The 19,214-nt window shown below is 41.8% G+C and overlaps 1 protein-coding gene across 2 annotated transcripts in view; it reads left to right on the top strand.

Moving 5' to 3' along the window:
• NRG3 (neuregulin 3) overlaps positions 1 to 19,214 on the top strand; it is a 565,161-nt gene that overhangs the window by 452,985 nt on the left and 92,962 nt on the right. The gene's annotated exons all lie outside the window — the stretch shown is intronic.

Below are 19,214 nucleotides of genomic sequence, written 5' to 3'. Positions count from 1 at the left end.
TTATTTCTCTAAGAAAGTAGGGTGAAGGGAAGGTGAAGGGAATTATTGTTATTACTGCTCTGTACTGTTGAGAGTAATATATGCAAAAGGGGGGCAGGAAGTCCCTGCTTGCAGGAAATAGTCAAAATTCTACAATGAAGAAGATAACAAAGGGACTGGAGAGAGACAGAAAGGCCAGGATAAGAAGGGATGAAGAACTGAAGTTATACCTAATTAGGCTGTTGGTTCAGTTTGGCTTGAGACTGAAGAGGTTAAGGAACAGGCATGGAATTTGTTCCCCGAATCTGTCCCAGAAAAGATTTGCATGTCTACTGATGCCAACAACTTCACAAATAACAGGCTCACAATGCCAATTATAACTGCCCCCAATGTTCCCCCTTCCCCATGATCCAGACACTCTTACCCTGGTACCCTTACTTTGTCTGTAATTGGTAATGAGATGCATTTTGAGCCGATACGCCTCCTTGAAACTTGTGGGGTCAACAATAATCAGACCAGACTGGCAAGGCTGAGAGACACTTTTTGGTACATGCTCAGAACATGACTACTTATGTTTTTTGTGAGAATCTGCCCTTTCTTTCTGATAATTAGGTTGTGTCCCATTGTTCTCTCTGTGTGTGTTTCCAAAATGGCCTGTCACCCATTCCCATGATTCCCATTTCTACCAGGAACTTGTTCTGTCACTTTCCTCCACAGAGGGAGGAGGAATAGAGTGGTGGTATTAGAGGACATGTGCCTCTGGAACTAGGCTGAAAGATATATGCCACTGCTCAAGGCTACTTGGCACTCATAGTTGGGTGGATAAGAGACAATTTTGCCTCTGCTCATTCTACTCTCTCAACATTTAATTTTGTTGAGCTCCATCCTTTATTCTAGACTTAATAAGATCTTGAAGTTATTCTACTTTGAGGTACTCAGATCTCATGGGAGTGTGCTGTTAAGGCTGCAGTCCTATACCCACTTGCCCAGGAGGAACTCAGTAAATATGTCTTGGGATGTGCTGTAAGTCACCTTTTGACGTGTGCTGCTGGCTATGTTGTTGTTGCCAAGGAGTTGGTTTCTTGAATGATTGGAGTTCAAATATATTCATATGTTTTGCAATGGCTGTGGTCCTCCTTGTCTCCAACTCCTACATGTTTTTGTACAGCTTTTCACCCTCTACATCATTTTATTTTATAGCATACCTGATACTTTAATAACTTCCTGCTCCGTAATAGATTTCTGCTTTAGGCTTACATCCCAGGCACTGGAGCCTCTGACATATTGGCCAATTCAATCTTTTTTTGCCCAAATAAAAATAAAAGAGGATTGAAAGTATAAAACATGTGGTTTCTTGGAAATCTATTTCATGGTTGCTGATAGGAATAATAAGAACAAAAGTAGTCTGGACATGGGGAACTGTGGAAGTTCACAGCATGGAATGCTGATCAAATACAATCTACTACAGCGGTACCTCGGTTATCGAATGTCTCCGTTGAGGAACATTTCGGTTTTTGAATGCCGTAAACCCAGAAGTAAATGCTTCAGTTTTTGAACGCACCTCGAAAGTCGAACATGCAACATGGCTTCCACTGAGTGCAAGATCCTGAGGCCTAGCTGATGGGTATTGAGTTTTCAGTTTTGCCATGTTTCAGAACTCAAACGGTCTTCCGGAAGGTATTACATTCGAAAACTGAGGTACCTCTGTATATGCTTTGGAAAGTGCTTTGCCTGTCCAGTTGTTTGTTGGTTCTCTGTACATTTGGACAACTCTGAGATATTGTTGCCAAACTAGGCAAGAGGGTTTCTGAGGTGGGGGTGGTGCTCTTCATCACCATTTAAACACCAGTCACCATTTTGAATCAAATGGCAGATCCAAAGTCACTTTGGTGTGGCTTTGCCCATTTTTGACATAGGTTCAAACACCTCTCATGACATTGTAGGCATGGGAGTTCCTAAGGTGGGAGTGGCAGTCTTAGTCACTGTTTGGATGTGGGCGCCATTTTGAATCAAGATGGTGGATCAAAACATTACTTTAGTGCGACTGTGCCTGTTTCTTGGCATAGGTTTGGCTGCCTCTTGAGATGTTTTCTCCAAACTCGGCACAAGAGTTCCCAAGGTGCGGGTGACAGCCTTCATTGCTGTTTCGATGCTGGGCACCATTTTGAGTCAAGATGGCCAACTAAAATGTGACTTTGGATTCACTTCATCTGATTTTTGGTGTTATGGGTCCAAACTCACAAATTCTACTATCCATTTAAAGGGAAAAAAATCTTTCTCCATTCAGCGCAAAACAACTCCACCAGCCTTCACCTATGGAATAATGATGGCATCAACTTCTAGCAAAGACCTTCCTGTTCCACCATTGAAAGTACAAGCAAGCAGGGATTCCAACATGCACTAGACCCCAGAAAGCCCCAAAATAGGGTGTTACACATGGGCGTAGGCAGGGGGGCAGGAGGGGGCAGCTGCCCCCCCTAGAAGCAAAAAATTATTGTATTTTACAGACCATAACCAGCACTTTTCCCCTCCAAAAACTGAAGTGGAAAGGGCTTTGCTTTAGCGAGAGCAGCTCTCCACTTGCTTGGGGGGGGGGCGGGAACACAGCTGTAACAAAAACACATCAAATAAATAAAGCAAAGTGGCTACCGGTACTTAAGCAGTTAAGACAATGGAGCAGAAAATCCCTTCAGGCAAGGTTTGATAGCTGACCAATTCACCCTATTGTTCTTCAGAGGTAGTTGTTAATGAGCATTCAGGGATCACATTAAGAGTTCTATTGGCGATTTAATGAGGGTGCATTGACTAAGGTGGCTCTGCAAGGCTAAAAGGAAATGAATAAGAAAGGGGGGCTGTAGCTTTTGATAGACACAGTGATGTTTATAAAAAGCAGAGGTGTTCCAGTCTGCCCCTCCTCCTGCATCTGTATACTGTAAATCAGGGGTGGCCACCTCCCAAGAGACTCTGATCTACTCACAGAGTTAAAAACTGGGAGTGATCTACCCCCTTTTGGGGGGTTCAGGTCAAAGCTGTTGAGTTTTTTTAAGGAAGGGAAGCCCTGTTTTTTTTTAGTTTAGGTCAAACTTGTTGAGCTTCTTTTAGGAGGAAGGGAGGCCCATTTTTGTTTAGGGCTTCAGGTCATAGTTCAGCTTTTTTTAGGGAGGAGGAAAATTTTGGGTGAGCTTTTTTTAGGAGTGCCAGTGATCTAGCAGTGATCTACCACAGACATCCAGTGATCTGGATGTACCAGTATCTTCCTATTGCTGCAGAGTTCCAGCATCACAGCGCCACGTCACCCAGAGGCACCCACAAATGTGAGTTATCCCCCTCTCTATTTCTTCCTTCCTTCCCTCCCTCTTCCGTCCTTAATACTGTGGGGGGGGCAGATAAGTCCCACATAGAAAGCCCATCAACATGGGGGGATGACTCTTTTAAATACAGTATTTACCAGTAATTGGGGGGGGGGCGGCACCTAGGCCTCTAGGAGTTGGCTGCTATGCCTAGGACAATTCAAGAAAGCAGATTGATGCATATGCTATGGTAATATATCAATAGAATCATGGAATTGTAGTCGGAAGGGACCACAAGGGTCATCTAGTCCAATCCCCTGCAATGCAGGATCTTTTTCCCAAGGTGGGGCTTGAACCCACAACATGGTTGAAATATTATGCTGATATGCAGCAACGCCTCGGAGCTGTCATGACTGCGGCCGTGCCTTCCCTCGCCCTCGTCCGCCCTGCCACCCCCTCTCGCCTGCCCGACCCTCCCGTCCTCTTACTGCAGAGTTCCAGCATCACAGCATCACCCAGAGGCACCCACAAATATGAGTTATCCCTCTCTCTATTTCTTCCTTCCATCCTTAATAAAATACGGGGGGGGGGGGCAGAAAAGCCCCACATAGAAAGCCCATCAACATGGGGGGGGGTGACTCTTTAAAATACAGTACAGTCGTACCTCGGGTTGCGAACACCTCGGGTTACGAACAACCCGGGTTACGAACTTCGCAAACCCGGAAGTATTTTTGCCCCGCGCACGTGCGCAGAAGCGTCGCGCACTTTTGCGCATGCGCAAAGCGCAAAAATAGCGAAAACAGCGCTTTGCGCATGCGCAAAGCGGCAGTTCGGGCCCTTTTCGGGTTACGAACTTTTCGGGTTACAAACTGCGACCCGAAACGGATCGCGTTCGTAACCCGAGGTACCACTGTATTTACCAGTAATTGGGGGGGGGAGATGCACCTAGGCCTCTAGGAGTTGGCTGCTATGCCTAGGAGTAGGACAATTCAAGAAAGCAGAATGATGCATATGCTATGGCTATATATCAATAGAATCATAGAATTGTAGTCGGAAGGGACCACAAGGGTCATCTAGTCCAACCCCCTGCAATGAAGGAATTTTTTCCTAAGGTGGGGCTTGAACCCACAACATGGTTGAAATATTATGCTGATATGCAGCAACGCCTTGGAGTCATCGTGTCTGCGGCCGTGCCTTGCCTCGCCCTCGCCCGCCCTGTCACCCCCTCTCGCCTGCCCGACCCTCCCGTCCTCTCCAGCCAAGCAGGGTAGCCGCCGATGCTGCCAGCCCCAGAAGCACAAGGTGGCTGCTGCCGCCGCCGCCACGATGTCATCAGGCCAGCTGGCCCTGTAGCCCCGCCCACGTTCCCACTTTGGGGCCCCGCCCCTGAACGACCATGGCTTGCCCCCCCCGCCCCTAGTTTTGATCCTGGCTACGCCCCTGGTGTTACAAGGGCAAAGAGGAGCTATGCTGCAGCTGATGGCAGTAGGCCCAAGTGCTACACCAGCTCAATATCACAGAAGAGCTTTGTCTGCCACTGCAGACAAAAACTTTGCAACTTTGGTAACTTTGGAACAAATAGACCAAATTTTATATATACCAAAAACAACATCACCGGCATATAGAAAATAAAATAATAAAACTATTATTTATTTGGAAGACCGAGTTAAAAACCAAGTAAAATATTGTGTGCGCACACGCACACGCACACACACACAAACACACACAATTGGGCCTATATCTTGCCTTTGAGTGCCTCACACAAATACATTTATGTACTGTATTGACTAGTCAAGTGGACTCTCAGAGAATACAAGCTGCCCTTGCAACCAGAGGTTTAAAAGAGCAGAAAAAATTATGTAATTACCGTGTTTCTCATATTATAAGACATGTCTTATATTTATTTTTTCCTCAAAAAAACACACTATGGCTTATTTTCAAGGGATGTCTTATTTTTTTCCTCCTCCTCCTGCCGCGGCCGGCATTGCTGCTGCGCCTATCACTATGTCTTATTTTCGGGGTATGGCTTATATTCCTTGAATGCTTAAAATCCTGCTATGGCTTATTTTATGGGTATGTCTTAAAATATGAGAAACAGGGTATTATAGATTAGACATTTAAGTAAGCTATCCTTTCCAGACAGATTTCATCCTACAAATAATACCTAGAAGTGACTTAAATTAGTTCAGCTAATGAGCCACCTAACATTGCTGTTTGCACTATCTAACCCCTTATGACTTGATTACAAACATTGGTTTTTTTTATATACTCCCAAATTGTTGCAGGTGTGGTTACTTATAATCTTGCAAGCTAACAAAATCCTCCTTTCAATATTTATCCAAAAAAGGTTATGCATATTCAAATGATCAAAGCTATTTTTCTAGAAAAAGTGGTGCCGGAACTCAACATAAATGCCACCTTTCTTTTTCTTTTAATGGCAATGGCACCCACCTGAGAGGCGCTGGAACTGAGTTCTGCTGAGTTCTGGCTGGGGAAAAAAGCCCTGTCAATGAGAATATATAAATATAACACATATAAACAAAAGCATACTGGCCAACCATTTGCGACTATTTAGCATTTCAGGGTTTATAATCAGTTGTGCCTTCTACACCGACTCCTCATTAAGACCAATCGGTGCTTTTAAATCCAGAATAGCTCACTTTGAATGGAAGCTGATTCTGCCTTCCATTCAAAAGCAGCGCCATCACCCACCCATAATTAAACTGCTATCTGGGGAACCAGAAAGGAGCAAAAGGAGCAGCCTCCCAAGTTTTCTAGCTTCAAAATGTCATTAGGATGATAGAGGGGAAACTGGTTATTTGTTTGTATCCTGTTCCTTTAAAGGAGATTGTTAATATCAGTCATGTTGGTCACACACAGAAGGGGCAAAACCACCCAATTCCTCATTTGAACCTCATTTGAACTCCCTGCATGGCTTGACAGATCTGCTTTGAGCACAATAATAAAACCTTGCAGCCTTTACAAAGTTCCAAGTTTGTAAAGGCTTATCAATCGGAGCCTTTATTTCACACATTTTAACTGTCTAGGAAAGCATGCTATGAGGATAATATCCCCCTCCCTCCTTGTTACAATACAATCAACGTGATTGCACCCTGTGCTCCAGTCTTAAGTAAAACGTTGGCTTAATGTAATCTCTTAATTATATTTCCGTTGTTAATTCAACATGCATGCATTATGTGCCAAACATTCTGTTTAAAGTGAAACAATGCTGTCTTGCAGAGAACATGTGGCAATCTTAATAAAACTGCCCCCACCAGTTTAAATAGGATCAAAAGGTTTTATGTTTGTTGAATGTTCCGTAATGACTGGTGTAGTGAATTACTTCTGAAGGGTGGGTGAAGACTCCTTGCAACAACGTACCTTTCAATTCTTCTCTGTTAAAAAGAAAAAGAAAAAAGTACAACCTTTTAAAAGGCTTGTTCTGGAAGGTGCAGTACTGGAGTTAATTAAATCATTGTGATGTTGTGTTACTGGTTTGAGCCAGTGTCAACCCTATCTTGAGGAAGAGTTGATATACTGTTGCAGAATAGATCTCACAATCTATTATGATGGCTTACATATTTTTTAAAATACAGAATACTTGTTGGGAAGCTTTCTATTAAGAGGAGATAAGGTGTTATGCTGTGGAAGGTAAAGGTAAAGGTAAGGTAAAGGACCCCTGGACAGTTAAGTCCAGTCAAAGGTGACTATGGGGTTGTGGTGCTCATCTCACTTTCAGGCTGAGGGAGCCGGCGTTTGTTCACAGCTTTCCAGGTCATGTGGCTAGCATGACTAAACCACTTCTGGCACAACGGAACACGTGACGGAAACTAGAGCGCAGAGAAATGTCGTTTACCTTCCCGCCACAGCAGTGCCTATTTATCTACTTGCACTGATGTGCTTTCGAACTGCTAGGTTGGCAGAAGCTGGGACAGAGCAATGGGAGCTCACCCCGTTGTGGGGATTCAAACTGCCGACCTTCTGATCGGCAAGCCCAAGAGGCTCAGTGGTTTAGACCATAATGGCTCTGGAAGCTAACACAAAAATGGACTTAATGCAGGATAACTAGTCTACCAGTAGCCGAGATACAAATTGCTGCTTGACATACTTCCAAGCCAAGTCTAGCATTATATAGAGAGTGTGGCTTGTACTGGTGAGAAGAGGAGGTCAGTTTTCATCCCTATTTTCCATTCTTGTCTCAGCTTTTAGATTGTTTTCTTAGTAATGGCCAGACATTGCCCCTTGCCCCAATTGGTCTTTGATTTCTTACCCAATACAGATAAATTGATAGGCCAGTCACTAGATGTCATATATAGATATATATATATATATCTCAAAGGTTTCTAGGATCAATGTTTAATAGGAATGCTAGATTTTGTTCAGTTCACATTTTTTTATTTATAAAAATCCTCTATTTCATTTTTTTTAAAAATAGCAGGTAAACAGCAAATATATATTTTAAGTGAACTGGCTTGATTCGTATTTTCTGGACTAATACACAATTTGGAATGCAGCTATCCTTCCATTTTTGCCATTTGCTGAATTTTGTGATAGTTCTTAACTCTTTTTTTTTAAATAAAAAAAATAAAAATGCATATTAAATATGTGTGAGCAAAAATACTTATGAAAAGTGCATATTTTAGTGTAAAATGCATACAGGAATGCAGACTTCATGAAAAAATACAAGCAAAACAAGTACAAATGTTCTTGCTTTCTCCCCTCCCCAAATAGCAGACTTCCAAAGGTAAAGCTGACTTGGAGCAGAAATAGACTGATCTGTCCATCCCTATTGGGCATAAGATAAGGTCAACAGGCTTCCACTTCTACCATACTACTTCCGGGATGGATTGGGCCTTCCCCACTTCTCATCCTTTCAGGGCTTTCTGGGAAGCTTGGAGTAGAAAGAAGACCCAATACTTGCTGGAAAAGGCATAACTGACACTGGACACTCCAGCATCCTAACATCACTGAACATGCAAATAATACTAGATGTCAATGGAAAGAGACAGGCTAATATAGCTTATTCTGAGTCCATTTGGATCTTTGGCTATTTGAGCCAATTTACATGAATGGTTTGAGGAGCTGATATTTCTGGAAAACAGCATTTCTCTATGGAGGAAGGTACATGTTGTTTATTATGAAATCATCAAAGAGCTGCCTGATACATTTCATGGTCAGGAGCTTTAAGGAATTTAATGGGGCCAGTGAGTGGAAAGCCAAACGTCCAACTGCTTGGTAGTTGTCGATAACATTTTTGTAAGACTCCATGACTGATAGACATATTTTTAAAAAATCAACTTGAGCATACGGCCCCGCGTGAACAAAAATATGAATTTGTGTTTCAGAGGGATCATAATCCAAAATCAGACACATTTTCTATGCATTGGTTGACATCTTATTTGTTGTATTTGCTTGGAAAATCTCTGCACAAATCATATTTATCTAAATATACTTGCTTAGCTATGCTTCTAAAAAGGAAGGGAAAACCTTTGTGAAGGTCACTGAAAGAATTCTTTCCCCTCTTTGCAATATATTGAAATCCCGGGGGTATTTCTCTCAAGTAAACTGTTAATTTGACATGGTGTTGGAATACAAAATGTCAGGGCCACGAATGCCAGTAGGTAATTTCTTTTTCTTCTGCTTGTTTGTAATAGCTACACAGTAAATACAACAACAGAGTATTTATTTTTGAACGGTTCTCTCAACTGTAGCATAGCTGGATGTGGGATTCTGGGAGATGGTCAACAACAGCTCCCAAAGGAATGTCCAAAGGACAACAATGAATTGTATTGCAGTTGTTGACAGGATAGAGTTTAAAATGGCCAGATAAGAGGAGGCCCATACTGTTTTTTTCTGGGGCTTATGTAAGAAGTCCATGCATATCACTGGAAGCTAAGGATGCATAAAACAAATCACTGGGCACTGATATTTCCACTTTCCGGTCCAGCATTAGCATATATTTAGGACCCTTAGCTGCATGCCTATTATCATCTGCAAGTGATTTAATTGTGTATCATTTTCCATTCAAAGCACACACATTTCTGAAAATCATTTAATGCAGATCTGAAACATCGTGCATCACATTAAGCCAATTGCACAACAGCTTGCAGTCACTAGTTTCTGTTTTTGTTTTGTATTGGGTATGATGATAATATGATCAATCTTTCTGCTGGTTTGGGACATTGCCTGTTTGCACTGGCACTTTAAAGTATCAGATATTTATGACACCCCCAGTCCAAATGAGGTGGCAACACCAATAGTAGTCTAAGAATTGGTTGTTTTCTCTCTCTTTTTGAGTGACCTGGAGTTATTAGCTTTGTAGGCCCTTTGTTTATCCTGGTGTCTTCTCATGCTACACCAAGTTCTGAGGGTAATTCCCTGGGGGCTATGAGATATTTGCAACAAATCCATTCATTGATCTGAGCCAGTATTTCGGAATGCCCTGGGTTAATAAAAGGCTTGTCCATCTCATGCAGTTCAAGAAGGATTCTATTAAAAAAATCAATAGGAATATTGTTTGTGGTTGTGTGATGGAAAGGAACATAAGCAATAAACACATTGGTTAAGATTATTCTGAATATGTAATGGAGTAGGCTTCCTTGTGAAAGGACAGTGAGCACAGTTCAGTTCTGCTATCATCACTGTGCTCAGAGAGACACTGTTCTTTCATTCTAGGCTCCGGTTTTGCACCTGGCTCTAGTTACTAGAACTTGGGATTCTCGTAAACAGCAAAGTAGTTCCAACCAACAGCCCAGAAGATTGCTCAACCCATTCTAGAAGAGCCAGGGGTTGCCTGTCCTGTCTAAGGCAAAATGGGATGGTACTGCCGCTGTCACCTATCCCTACTGAAGCTTTGATTTCCGGGGATGCATGGTTCTGGGTTTTGGTGACGTTTTGCCAGAGGTCAGCAGGATCACACCAGAAACCACAGCCGCTTCTCCAGCAGTGTCTGGCAAACAGGGAGAAGGAGGAGATGTGGGTGGTGGCAAGATCTAGTCGGAAGTTGCTGCTGCTTCCTGTTTCTCCAGATCCCTCAGGCCACCTCATGGGCAGACTGAGCTTGAAAAGAACAGAATATTTTAGAAAGGGCACAAAAAAGGTATATAGCATGAGCATAAGTGGTCTCCTGGTTTTGTAGCTCAGATCGGAGAGTGCAGGGTGACTAATGCAAGAACCTTGACTGCATGCATAGAGTAGTGTTGTTAGTGACTACAAATAACTGCATGCCTAACACCATGATGGGCACATTAGTGTTGAGGGTTGCATTTCTTTGGGGTGCAATTTCTTAGAGGCTGCTGTCTGGCAAGCAATGGGCAGGCAGTTGTGGGTGGGACCAGGGCTGGAAGTGAGTAAACGTCTCTTTTTCTCTCACTTTCTGCCATACCATTTGTCCTGCCCTCCTTTTGACCCACCCACATGAAATGAGGCTGTGGGCCCCAAGATACTCTTCTCTGGGGGTTAGATGTTTAAGTGATATTCTCCAAGGAAATAATTACAGTCTGCATCTGGAATAATGTGGGGATAGTTGACAACTACACAGACTAAAAAATAATAATCTCAGGATGAATGCTTTGATAACCTGATGGGTGTATAAAAGGCAAGCCCTTTGTGCTTTTCAAAAGGTTAGCTAATTTTTATACCCAATTGTGAAAATAGCATGTATTGCTTTAAATTAGGGTTGGATGTTTTTGCTTTCTCCTTACAGAATAATCTTTTGATAGACTGGGGAACAGTGTCACATTATAATTTTATAATTGAATTTTCACTTAATATTCATCTTCATCCCGGAATCTGAGGAAAGCAATTAGCAGAGTTAGATTAAAGAACTTGAAGGGAGGGCAAGAGGTAAAATGTTTTGTTTGGTATTTTGTACGTGCAGACAAAGGGCCCCTCTGCCATATTTGAAAGCAGCAGGATAAAGTGTGCTGCATTCTGTATTTCACGCGAATGGAGGCAAATTTTCCCCATACTTCACCAGTGAACATTTAAAGCTCCCAGCTCCTTTCCCACAAGAATGCATGGTGCTCTCTGCATGGCACCTCACCCCCTCCAGTCCCTTTTAAGCATGGATGATATTTACATTGACCCCAACCTTAACCAATGCCAACCAGAATACTGAAAATAATTCAATGAGGCTGGAGAAGCTGCGGAGGCTGCTTGCTTTCCTACCCAAACCAGCAGTGGGGAATTCAGGTGTACTGAAGTCGGGGTTGCAAAAACAGAAGCAAGAGAGGGTCTGCTTCTGCTTTATAAGTCACAGAAAAGCAGGACAGAGGAAGATGGATGACCAAAGCACAATTTTGTGGAGCACAGTAGAGGAGAAATTTGATTATACATTGGTACCTCAGGTTACAAACACCTCGGGTTACCAACATTTCGGGTTACAGACTCCGCTAACCCGGAAGTAGTACCTCGGGTTAAGAACTTTACCTCAGGATGAGAACAGAAATTGCGTGGCGGTGGCGTGGCGGCAGTGGGAGGCCCCATTAGCTAAAGTAGTACCTCAGGTTAAGAACAGTTTCAGGTTAAGAACACACCTCCGGAACGAATTAAGTTCGTAACCAGAGGTACCACTGTATGTAAAGATCTACCAAATTTGCCTCACATGAAACAATATATGAACCAGCCGCCCCTCAAAATAGGCACTTCTCAGAATTTTGCAATGCATTTCTCCAGCCAAGTAATGGTACAAAAAGTGCATATACCAAGGTGAAGTGTGCCTAAAAATTAATACATTTATGAAAATGACATACAAAAGTGCATTACATTAGGAGAAATTGCTTGCAAGCCCTTTGTGTATTAGGCTAAAGTGCCTAGAAAATTGTGTTTATCGGGAGAAATGGGTAGTGAAATAATGATTTTTATGAGGATTTTAAGAAATAAATATCGCAAACTGATGTGGAAATGGGAAGAAATGAAGATTGAAAAATGAGACAAAATGAGGGGGGAAATTAGGGGAAAAAATGAGAACCCTAAGACATGACAGTAAATAATCCTCTCCCCGCCTCTAGATTGTTAACACATAGAACCATTCTGGTCTATGTTGGGTTCTCCCTGGCAGCTCTCATATTTATAGGCTGTATCCTGCTGAGGAAGCTAACTGGTGCATAACTCATGCCCACATGAGTCACATGTTAGAGAACCTAAAACCCTCCCATGAGGATCAAAGGGATGAGTCATAAGATTGCAGGTGCAGCTATCACAGCATGTGATTTCCCCCTGGTGTCTCGGAGATAGCCACATATCAATCATAGCTCATGGCCTTTCTCTTTTGCATTCCTTCAGCAGAACTCTAGCAGAAATTTGATAAAGTCTTTCAGGACTCCAGTCTACAACTTTACAATATTATACCTGCAGATCAGGTGCTCAATCTAGGCCTGTGCCTGGGCACCAAAGGGGGTAATTGCTGAGCATCATTCCTAATCTCCTGGTGTTCACAATGGTCTTCTGAAAATGTCACATGACATCAAGTAATATTAAAAGTCCTACAAGCATTTTAGTAGACATGCTTTGCATCACTGTGCCCAGCTCTGCAGTCCTCTGTAAAATGCAAGGTGGCTCATAACTGTTCTACCAAAAGGTGCTTTCAAAACAAACACCCCAAAATGATATCCAAACAATATGATGAGTGCACTTTATGGCTGTATGTGTATACACACACCCTGGAATAAAACACCCCCGCTTCGGAATCATTGCCAAAATATGAGCTTTGCTTTAAATTAGATACATTAAATCCTGTAATTGTCTGCCTCCCTATGAAGGCTTACTATCATTAATGTGAACATTTCATCTGTGAGTAGGAAGAAAAGTGAAAGCCAGGGATCAATCCGATAACACTAGCATAATGTTCTTGCCTGCGGACAGGGGGCTCCTAGCTGATGGATTCTAGAGTCCCAATCAGTGCACAGTGGCAACTGCCCAACAACACTAGAGTTTGTTCCGATTTGTTTTGATGTTAGACTTAAATAATATTGGCTGCATTGGACATGTAAACTTGGGGAGCCACTCCAGACATGCAGCTCTGTCATACTGAAGGACACTAAGGATATTAACCTGTGCTGAAAGTAGCACCAGCCAAAAAATCATTTATGCTAATAGCAAACTTATTTTCTGAATATAGATTCTTATGCTGGCAAAACGGCAACATCTTCACTTAAGAGGGAGGTATTAGAGGACTTTATGAGTAGAAACCAAGTGTTCAGGTTTACAAAAAACAAACAAACAAAACAACAGTTATAGAATGCTAATTGTTGCAAGAGGAAAGCAGGGAACCATTGGGAAGGGAATATCCTGAAAGAAGGCTGGTTGGCTGGCTCACTGAACAGGAAAAATTCACACTGCAACATTTTATTGCAGGCATCACTTGCATGCGCTTATTGGAATCCATCACACAGTTAATTTGGATTTTCCCCGGGACATGTCCAATTTTAGAAATGAATGTAGTGCCCAAATAGATTACATATCACACTGGCTGGTTGTAATGAGATCTTAATCAGTACTATTAAACAATAATTTGTTGAACTGATGAAAGATAGCAGGAAAACACTGAAATCTTCCAGGTAAGTGGTTTGCTAAATGTTAGAGATATAGATATCTCTAACATTTCGCAATATGTAAAGTTGACCATTAGGCTATCTTTTCTTTTCCAAAGTTAGAAATGGACTTTCAACTCCAGCTGTTCAGCAAAGAGCAGACTCAAGTGAGTTGCGCTGTGTTAACTGCAGGGAGCTGAAATCAATAGTTTATTCCTCTAGTCTGCCCTGAACCTTGAAAGAAAGGTTTTTGTGGGAAGCTGTTCCAGCCACCGTTCTTCCTTTGGTATTCCATTAGGGTTCTTCGTGGACTATATTAGGCAGCTCTGTTGGTGTCAGTTTTTAAAGCACTGCAAACCACCTTATATGGGAAGAAAAGGTAGAAGATTTTTCCTCCCTGCATTGATTTTTCTGTCCCTTAAGGGTATGTGGAACTAGCTTCAAGCTACTTCAGGACTAATTTGCATGAATGAAAATTAACATTGTTTGCACAAAGAACTCCATGAAGAACAAAGCCTGGCTGCGTAGTAGAGTTAAGGTGTCATCTGAGTGATGTCACTCTAGCCTTTCTGCTGGCAAATGAAAAAAGCACATAAAGAACTACATTGCTGGGCGAGACCACAAGTGGCCATTGAGATGTCCGTGGAAGCTCATGAACAGGGAATGTATGCAATGGCTATCCATTGTTCTTTAATGTTTGGCATTTGGTATTCCCACCCTCGCTGGAACATTTAATCTGCAGCAAAATTCAAGCAGATGTGAAGGTCTTTAGGAATAATTTTGAGGAGACATCATGTTTGTAGAAGACCAGTGGCATTTTGGGATGGGATAGAATTGCTTTCTCAAGAGGATCCCTATATCCTACTGGTGACACCCTTGCCCCCCTTTTTAATGGCTGGTATCAGTCAGTTAGTTTTATTACAGCAAGAGCCAGCAATACAAAACAACACAACTCCAAACAAAGGATCAGCAATATCATCATCAGAGAGCAGGACAAATTGTTATGTTATTCAATAAAAGAGATTTATGTTTTTTCATAGAAAGGTGCAAAAATTGGACACAGCGTAGGATACTGAGCTTGACGAATCTTCCAAAAGGAATTTACGTAATCTTTCGTGGGGGAATTCCAGATAATATTGCAAGCGTGTGAATTTTGATAATAGGGGTAAAATGAGTTGTGATCGTTCTTCACTATGTTGTTGTTGTTTAGTCGTTTAGTCGTGTCCGACTCTTCGTGACCCCATGGACCATAGCACGCCAGGCACTCCTGTCCTCCACTGCCTCCCGCAGTTTGGTCAAACTCATGTTCGTAGCTTCGAGAACACTGTCCAACCATCTCGTCCTCTGTTGTCCCCTTCTCCTAGTGCCCTCCATCTTTCCCAACAAAGTATTGGAGCCTCAGCTTCACGATCTGTCCTTCCAGTGAGCACTCAGGGCTGATTTCCTTAAGAATGGATAGGTTTGATCTTCTTGCAGTCCATGGGACTCTCAAGAGTCTCCTCCAGCACCATAATTCAAAAGCATCAATTCTTCGGCGATCAGCCTTCTTTATGGTCCAGCTCTCACTTCCATACATCACTACTGGGAAAACCATAGCTTTAACTATACGGACCTTTGTAGGCAAGGTGATGTCTCTGCTTTTTAAGATGCTGTCTAGGTTTGTCGTTGCTTTTCTCCCAAGAAGCAGGCGTCTTTTAATTTCGTGACTGCTGTCACCATCTGCAGTGATCAATGAGCCCAAGAAAGTAAAATCTCTCACTGCCTCCATTTCTTCCCCTTCTATTTGCCAGGAGGTAATGGGACCAGTGGCCATGATCTTGGTTTTTTTTATGTTGAGCTTCAGACCATATTTTGCGCTTTCTTCACTATAGAGTTCACAAAATAAAAGAATGTGAATAGCAGATTCCACCTTATTGGACATGCATGGGGAAAAGTGTTCATCGATTGGTACACGCAAGAATTTGCCGTGTAACACAGCTGAAGGCATCGCATCAAATCGAGCTCTGGAGAAGGCCCATCTATAAGATTCATAAGTAATATTGGATAGATACGGGGCAGCTGCCAAATTAGGCCAAGATTTTATACACCTGTAGTTCTCACGGAGCAAGGCATCTTCTTTTTGCAGTTCAATATCGAAAAGCCTCTGAATAATAATTGTTTTTGCCTTATTCAAAGTTCCATTAAAGAGGTCTTCTGGGTTTAGGCCAATTTGTTTGATCTTGTTAGTAATTTGTGTAAGCCAAGGTGGATAAGGGACTGCGGCCAGAAAATGAGATAACATTCCCTTTGGGTTATAATGAATTTTCAACCAGAGGGATATTGCTTGTTCCCAGACTTTTAATTCAACTCTGGACAGTCCTGCCTCTTGCCTTAATATTACATTAGATGTGCTCTTAGGGGTGCCGAATAGGGATCTAAGAAATTTTGATTGGACTGTTTCAAAAATCTTAAGATTGGCAGTGAGCCAAATTTGTCAACCATATAGAAGTTGGACCAGAGATTTTGCCTGAAAGACTTTTAGGGTCATAGGAAGGAAACCAGCACCTTTCCTTCTAATAGTCTAAGAATGGCGTTAGCACTTCTTTCTGCTAAGGTGGCTGATGCGGTCAAATGTGCTGAGAATTTGGCGTTGTAAGAGAAGGTGATGCCTAAGTATTGGAGGTTCTTAGTTTGATCTATGGAATTTCCCTTCATATTCCAATTTTGTTTCCTAAAGGAGCGGCCAAAGCGGACAATTTTAGTTTTAGCAAAGTTAATTGTTAGCAGTTCGGTGTTACATTGATCATTGAATTTCTCTAACGCTCGTTTCAAGAATGGCTGGTATCAAACAAACATGCTCAGCTTTTCATGATTGGGGAACATTGTTTCAGTTCTGGTTTTTTGCCTGTTCTTAAGACAAAGCACTTCTATCATAGGCTTTCACAAACATACACAGCTTCTCATTCACTTTTTTTTTTATATAGAGAAGACAACAGTATTCCTTTCTCTGTTATCATACATCACTGTTCCCTTGAAGGAGATGGCAGATTGCCATTGAAAAGCATTGTTATTTCTGTAACGTATTTGACCCAGTTTTGAAAATAAAATTTCTTTATCAGCTCTTCTGCATAGACTTTCAAAAGGAGCATAGCTTGATCTTGCCTTATAGCTGAATTTCTCATTTCCTGGAGATCAGATAACATTTTGGAAAGGAAGCAAACTACTGGTATCTCAGTTGGTTTACCAAACCAAATAAACCATGCACAATAAATATTTTACGGTATTAGCATATTTTTTCCTCAGAGAAACATACATGTGGATGTCATATATCATAATGTGGTTGAGTGTTATTCTTTCAAGCACACTTTGGATGTGTGAAGGCCACATATTTCTATAATTTCAAAATAATGGTTAGTGAAATATGGGAACCGTTGGTCAAATCTATTCAGCAGCAGTTCTTCACAGTTTCAGACAGGAGTCATTCTCAACCCACTCTGGGAGATACTGGAGATGGCAACTGGGACCTTTTCCATGCCAAGCCTGTGCCCTCCTGCTGAGCTGTGACTCTTCCCATAGCTCACAGCATAAAAGCTCATCCCTTTAAAGTTCCATAGTTTGGACCTCACATGTTCATATGTGTTTAAATGAGATTCTCCACATCTCTGGGATACAATCCAGAAGAAGTTAGGCATGACTAAGTCCCACTGAAATCAATGGGACAAGTGTCTTGCAGCCAAATATATAGTGTCTTAATTAGAATCTAATTGTGGATCCCAGTACTATACTTCTCCTGCTTATAGTCCCATCTCCTTTCTACCATTTCTTTTCTGCCTTACCTTGACCCATGTCTCTGGGGCCTCTGGTCCTCCTTTCCAAGGCTGCTTATTGCTTACACTTCCATCCCTAGGATTTTCGGCCTGTCTCCTCTTTGACTTCATAGTAAGCCAACAAGAGTCTTAAGAGTCCTAAGCCACTCTGCCATTTCAGTCAATCATTGCACACAGCCTCACCACCACTACAAATATATTCTAGAACATTACAGTGTAAGATTAAGTGGTCTGGGGTGAAAGCCATTAATTTCAGCGAAAGGTATGTCTAGCCCTTTCTAGCTACCCAACAGAGCCATTGTGTATGTTTTTTGTGTATGATCAAAGTACAGCAAAAAGCGAGCCTATTTGCATGAATGATCAGTGGGCAATATGAAATGTTTGGCAAATTATGCACCACTATGATTACTTTCTATCAAAACACCATGGAAACTTAATTTCTGTAACTTCAAGCTATCCTGATGAACTTTTCAGTGGGTGCAAGGGGTTTGCATTGATAGCCTGAATGACACAATGGAATTTGATCCATCTCTTATTAACTGGATGCTCTCCAGATGATGTTTGTCTGTTATAAAGTAAGCTTATAATTTAAGAAGCACGCGTCCTGGAAACAATTAACAGGTTTGTTATCCTGAACAAGTCCCACTGAAGTGGAGATCTAGATCAAAAGCAAATGGATCCTTTTACTCAGTAGAAATTCAAATAACGTGTTGCTCTTACATCCATTTGAAATCTTCAGGGAGGAAAGCTACTGCTGGGGGCGACATGGAGTGTGAAAATTGCAAGTCAGGAAAGGATTGGTGTGTGATGTGGGCCTTCCAAGAAAACTTCTAGCTGGATTGTAGCCATAGCAGTTTAAAAACTAGGCTGAAAACTTATATAATGTAAGCAGATATTTGTTTCTGAAGGTTCCCGATACCACTTGGAGCTATTTCTTGTGAGATAAGCAATGTTCTATTTTAAATAATTCCATATAAAGCATACATGATCAGTATTCAGAGTTCTGAAGGTCTCTCTGCCAGGTGGCATTTATTTTTAGCTATTTGGAAAGTACAGGGCATTCTGAAGCATCTGAACATTGCTGAACCAACATTGCCAAACTATTGTGTGAAACGCTTATGAGAAAAGCTTTTGAGGTTTGCACCGTTGCTCTCATGATGTACCCTGCATTTCTGAGGTTGCCTAGCAATTGCAAGTTGTTTAAACATCAAGCCAACAACAATGATAACTATTATTAAAGTACAGTCATTCAAAGGAACAGCTACCATACCTGCAAGTATAAATTCCTCCAGAATGAAGGAAAGGGAAGGAAAAGAACCTTTTGGACAATGCATGAAATACATAAACAAGAAGAAAAACAAAACACCAAGGGAGACGTGTATAACTGCACTGTTTCTAGGCATTTCAAGTAAAGTAACCTTAGTGTCTTGGATAATCTTTTTCCAGCTTTTAGTTGGTGTGAAGGACCCTAAAATGGGGGCTTTCTCCCCCCGCCCCCCGCAGTCCCATATGACCTCAATGTTCTCTACAGTGTGTCATTTCTAAATGTATTTATTAATCACGGTGCCTTGTATTGTAATATATGTTTTTAAAATATATTTTTGGAT

This window comes from Zootoca vivipara, chromosome 5 (assembly GCF_963506605.1).
Source record: "Zootoca vivipara chromosome 5, rZooViv1.1, whole genome shotgun sequence".
NCBI classification, from domain to species: Eukaryota; Metazoa; Chordata; class Lepidosauria; order Squamata; family Lacertidae; genus Zootoca; species Zootoca vivipara.
Note: the sequence above shows the minus strand (reverse complement) of the source record. Positions and strands in the feature narration are given on the sequence as shown.